This window comes from Gymnoscopelus braueri (assembly GCF_963280865.1).
Source record: "Gymnoscopelus braueri genome assembly, chromosome: 4".
Taxonomy (NCBI): domain Eukaryota; kingdom Metazoa; phylum Chordata; class Actinopteri; order Myctophiformes; family Myctophidae; genus Gymnoscopelus; species Gymnoscopelus braueri.
In genome coordinates, this window is record NC_137605.1 from 32,683,571 (window position 1) to 32,689,971 (window position 6,401).

Here is a 6,401-nt window from a genome sequence, read left to right on the forward strand (position 1 = left end):
TTTGTACTAAATACACGTTTTCTGCCACAGCATTAGATATGAAACTAGACAACACGAGCTGACCCCAAGGCCAAAGTCAAGTTGCAGCAATTATTGGGCGAGTAGCCACTCACCCGCGACATTCTTATCTTGGTTGTATGGAATAGGCTACTATGATGCAGTGTATGGGTTATCAGCCATGTTGGGGCTTATTGGCCACAGTGCATGTGACCAGTTTATATGACGTATCTATGACGTCACGTCTCCAAGCAATGTTTTTGTCAAACCTTTTTATTTATTTATTATTATTGTGGGATCGCTAAAGCGATCACACTACTGTTATCTTCAACAACGTTTTTGGTACAGTTTTTTGGCCCCTAACTAGTCCTTCATACTTTTAGCTACAAACTCCGTTCCAACTCTACAACGTTCGGCCTACTTAGGACATATCGGCTACCATTTGAATTTTTGAAATCATTTGTACTTTTAGAGATATTTCACTTTTTACTTCTAAAAAACTCCCATTCATTTCAATGGAGAAATTCATACTTTTAGATAGAAACTCCGTTCCAACTCTATAACGTTCAGCCTACTTAGGACATATTGGCTACCATTAGAATTTTTTGAAATAATTTGTACTTTTAGAGATATTTCAATTTTTAAATAGTAAAAATTCTAATAAAAGTTGATAAAAAGAGTAAAAATACTTAAAAGTTGTAAAAATTAGTAAAAGCTACTTTAAAGTAAATAAAGTGACTAAAAATACTTTAAAGTAAATACCTTGAGTAAAAATACTTAAGAGTACTTATATTGAGTAAAAATACTTAAAAGTACTCAAAATGAGTAAAAATACTTAAAAGTTGAAAAAAATAGTAAAAATACTTAAAAGTTGATAAAAAGAGTAAAAATACTTAAAAGTTGTAAAAATTAGTAAAAGCTACTTTAAAGTAAATAAAGTGACTAAAAATACTTTAAAGTAAGTACCTTGATTAAAAATACTTAAGAGTACTTATACTGAGTAACAATACTTAAAAGTACTCAACATGAGTAAAAATACTTAAAAGTTGAAAAAAATAGTAAAAATACTTAAAAGTTGTAAAAATTAGTAAAAAATACTTTAAAGTAAATAAAGTGACTAAAAATAATTTAAAGTAAATACCCTTTAGAACCTTTCAAACCTTTAGAACCTCTTAAACCTTTAGAACCTCTTAAACCTTTCAAACCTTTCAAACCTTTCAAACCTTTCAAACCTTTCAAACCTTTCAAACCTTTAGAACCTTTCAAACCTTTAGAACCTCTTAAACCTTTCAAACCTTTCAAACCTTTAGAACCTCTTAAACCTTTCAAACCTTTCAAACCTTTCAAACCTTTAGAACCATTCAAAGCTTTAGAACCTTTAGAACCTTTAGAACCTTTAGAACCTTTCAAACCTTTAGAACCTCTTAAACCTTTCAAACCTTTCAAACCTCTTAAACCTTTCAAACCTTTAGAACCTTTCAAAACTTTAGAACCTTTAAAACCTTTAAAACCTTTAAAACCTTTAAAACCTTTAAACCTTTCAAACCTTTAACTCTACTAACACTATCAATACTCAATACCATCAACATTCTTAGCGATCCCACACTGTTTCTTCAGGAACAGTACCTTCTAGTTATTATTATTATTTTTTACAGCAGTTCATACCAGCAGCGAAATCAAACTCACCACTGGTTATGTGGGCAGTATTTAACTTATGTGTGAAATCAGCTCAGGTAGTGCAGGCAGGGCATTAAGACCGTTGTGCCCTAAGCCCTGAGGGCATGTGAAAAAAAGCTGACACAACGCTTCCCCCACGTGTTCCTTGTTTTGACACTGCTCTCTAGGTCAGGGGTTCTCAACCTGTGGGTCGGGACCGCCAGGGGGGTCCCCACATAATTTTCTTTTTGGGGGGGGGTCCCCAGATGACAGTGAAGTGACAATTTAAGGACTTTTAAGACCTTTTTAATACTTCAACAAAAGAAAGAAAAGAAAAAGACCATTACTGCATCAAAAGTAATCAACAAACTACTATAAAAACTGGTCAAACATTGGCCAAATTGTTGCGAGGTGTTGTCAGCTTGTAGATTGGCTATTTTCACAATATTTTCTCAATATTTTTCACTATTTATCTGTGGAACCGGGTCAAACTCAAGCCGATGCCTCAACTCATACAATTCCAAGTGTTTGTCAGGGTGAAGGGTTCCTAGTTCAAATATGATCATTTTGGGGGGTCACAGCCTGAAAAGGTTGAGAACCACTGCTGTAGGTGCTAGAAAAACTGCCAATGATTTTCCAGATTTTCACACGTCCTCCTCCCTACAATATAAGGATAGGATTCATAGGAATAGGACATTTCATAGTAGAATCAGTTTTGACATACATGTACAACATGCATGTCATGATGAATTGAAATGCACCAAAGTAAAATATGCCACATACTTAAGGACATGAATTGACTGGCTGATTTCAATGGCAACAATGGCAACAATTTTGTTATGAATTCAAATGGATTTTGGACAAACTATAAAATGGTCGCTTATTTGTTACATGGGTGAGCTTAATGGGACAAAATGTACCCATTAAACACATATTTTTAAGCACATATAAAAGCAGTTAATATATTTTCACAAGATTAATTTTATATTAATGTAACCAATAACGTATTCATAGAAAATGTACCAACAGATCTTGGTGAGCTTAATTGGTGTGTTTATCCTAGTTGTAGCAGTGTGTGGGAGTCCCTTGTTCTGTAACATCAAAACATTGTAATTAAGAAAATGAAAAGATAAAGTGTCATAGAATGTTACCATGTGTTGACACTGTCCACATGTTTGTTGCTATTGTTTTATTGTAATGCACACTGTTGAGAAGCTTGAAGTGCAAGAATGTCATTGCCGATAATGCTGCTGTATTGTCAAACACTTGAACCTTGAACCTTGTGGCTGGCATCAGTATCTGTCTCTGTCGAAATAAGCTAATTATTAATTATGGTTATAAAATAACATTCAGCTGTTAACATAATTTAGCACCGTGTAATTATGCAATACATTTGGAAGGCATAGCTACTTAAAAAGAAAGATGTATCCATTTCAAAACCTCTGATCCCAGGCTTGCTTCATTCTCAGAAATAAAACTGGGATTTTGAAGTGAAAAGCAGATAGAATGGGGCTGGGCCATTGACAGTATGGGCAGGGCCTTGACAGAGCCGTAAGCCGAAAAAAAACTGACGGACTCTGGTCGTAACACTCTATATCACCACTCAATCACAGTTTAGCCACGCCAGAGGGAGTGAGCAGCTGCTCAGTAATTCTATCCACTGTTTCCAATATGAGTTTCCCCAGACCTCCAGAGAGATAGGAGGGCTGGCCATGCGAGACATCCATTTCATAAATGGACAATGGACCCATTGCTACACTGAATGCGTGTAACTACGTACAGTAGGACCTGTTTATATAGTCAACGATGAAATTGATAATGGTTTACTATTATATTTTTTTGCAAGATCACGTGTTTGATGTGACCGCCTTCAAAGCTGGCTGAAACTCGTCTGGTGCAGTCAGTCACTGACAGTGTCACTGAGATTCTCCAAGGCTGCTGCAGTGTAACATTAAGTAGACAATGAGGGGTTTCTGTTTGCTAAGAACACGGTATCTTCTGCGTCAGGTGTTTCCAGGCCAGTCCACCACCACCATGCAGCGAAAGTATAGCCTCGACGTCTGTGCTCAACTCCTCCGAACTCAGGGCTACGTTGACGGTCAATGGATCTCTGCAGCCTCGACGTTCCCTGTAGTAGACCCAGCAACCGGGGAAGAGATCGCCAAAGTCGCAGACTGTGGTCCAGCAGAGGCGAAGCAAGCAGTCGACGCTGCCCACAAGGCCTTTTACACCTGGAAACAGTACACCGCCAAGGTATTGCATGTTTCTATTTCTCATCAAAGCCTAATTTGAAAATGGGGATTCAGGAATCATGCCTGTCCCACTATGCCTGCAAAATAGTAGTTATGAGCCAAGTAGCATTATTGAAACCAAAACAAGTGTACACAGTCTATATAAATGCAATTTGCCAGGTGCACGGCTCACAAAGACTCACAATAAGAAAATAAAAGCCAGCACTCCGAAGTCCTTCTGGTTCTATTTATTTTCTTCCAAGTGTATAGCATGACTACCATGTAAGCAATTCACTGATTTTTTTTTTGTCCATATAAGGACATGTTGAAATTCAGTGAAGTTCTCCTTTAAATTGGTAACCATTAATGCCTTGATATTGAACAACTACAGCACCATGCCTATGCTTTCAATTATCATGTCATATAATTAGGGTCTCTCCCTCAGTTCATGTCCATGGTTTGTGGCATTTCCAAATCCCATCTACTACCACTAAGATTGTAGCGTCCAATATTTACGGAACCACTAAAGGATGGTTGATTTCCCATATTATCCACCTCTGTCTATAGGCAGCTGCAGTGTCTCCGCTATCGTCCCTTAACACTTTACCTGCCAATCACGAGTATAACCGTTGATGAAAAATACACCCGTTTACTGCCAAAAAAATCCATCCACGAGTATAAAAATTTAAAAAATAAATTAAAAAAAATTGTTGTTTTTTTTGGTCTTTTTTTTTTTCAATTTATCCACACAGAACCAGAGATATCACGATCCAAAGATTTCTAGCTCCATTCACTCCTTGGTTAACTTATTACTTTAAAATCCTGTATCTCGGCTCCTGTGTAAAAAAAAATTAAACACTGGCACTGGGGGAAGTAAAATAAAAAAAAACCTCTGGCAGGGAATGTGTTAACACTGTAGTCTGTGATTGATTGATTGATTGATTATTAGGCAAAATAATGTAAAACAACACAGTTACATTTATAATACCTTTGACTAAAAGGTCAGACCAAAAAAGTCCTTGCGGACTTGTTTCCTGTCTCCTAATTCCTTCCAGAGTAAAGCCTGAATGTAGTTTTAGTCATACAATTCTAGAGCCGTTGGTCATCGACAATATCTGAACTGTTCTCTATTTGCTCTAACAAAAGACTTCAGGAACAATATTACTGAGTACTTAACTCAACTTGGTACTGTTTTTCAGCAAACTGCCAAACCAGTTTCATTAACATCTGGAATAGTCAGTAGTTTGAAATAATTTCCAGCATTTTAGAGCTAGCAAGTGCACAAAGTGTTGCAGTGCAATGCGCACTGCAACATCCCCTTTTGGGGGAAGTTATTTTTATTTAAATTTGTATTTACAATCAAACATTTAACCATGCTTTAAAATACTTATGTATATTTTGGAAGTGGAACCAAATCAGATGGCACCCCACAAGGCCACCTTTGCAGAGATTAGAAAAAGATTTTAAAAAATCCAATGACACCCCACTTCCAAAAACTGGAAGTGGGTTTGGCCTGGGGAAGTTCACTACCAATTAGGATAAAAAGTTCATTTGTTCTCCATTGCCCATTGACAAACCTTTCCTGAAAGTCTTTATGGTGTTACGTGAATCTATTTGGAAGTCATGTGCCTGTTTGTGACAGACCATGCCCACCGCCATGCCCTATTTTCATCAATCAGTTCTATCTTGCCCCATAACTAACCCTTCCACAAAATTTCATGCAAATCTGTTCAAACTTTTTGTCAAACTGTCATACAAACATTGAGCAAAAACAAAAAACGTTTAATTATGAAAACCATCGTTTTTTCTTTATCACCTGATTTAGTCTGTTCTCCTGTAGGAACGAAGCGTCCTCTTGAGGAAATGGTTTGATCTGTTGACACTGCACAAGGAGGACCTGGCTAAACTGATCACATTTGAGTGTGTGAGTGTTGCTACCTATCACTGTGACTGCTGTTCTGTTCAAAATAATACTAACTGTAGCACTGTAAAACTGATTATATATTTGATAAATGTTTGCTCAACAGTAGTGGTTTGTCTCAGTTAGCTGTGTGTGGGTAATCTCTTTCCCCTGGTAATTGCTGTAATAAATGTGGCATGGGATGCTGTTCTTGAGCCATGTGGATCCCATGGAATATTAGAATCTTGTAATTAAAGTTGTACCTCACCAGCAAGGATATGTAAAGAAGGAGGGGACAGACCTTCTACGGCATGCGCACGGATGATGCAAACTGGAGCCGGAAGTTCCAGTTTGCCGCCTGGACCAGCTTATGAATAAACAAAATGTTTAATGATTTGTCAGATAATCAGTTCAGGAAAATAAGACATTGATAGTGGCTAACCTTAAATACAAATTATTAAACCACACCAAACCCATGCCTACTTGTAACCATTTTAACTTTATACTAAAACAGAATACTTAAAAAATGTGTGACCCAGCATGAGCTCTGTCTCTAATCGAGGGGGGGGGGCAGTTCAATACTACTGGTGGGTGTAGTTCCTTTTTAAGTCCATGTA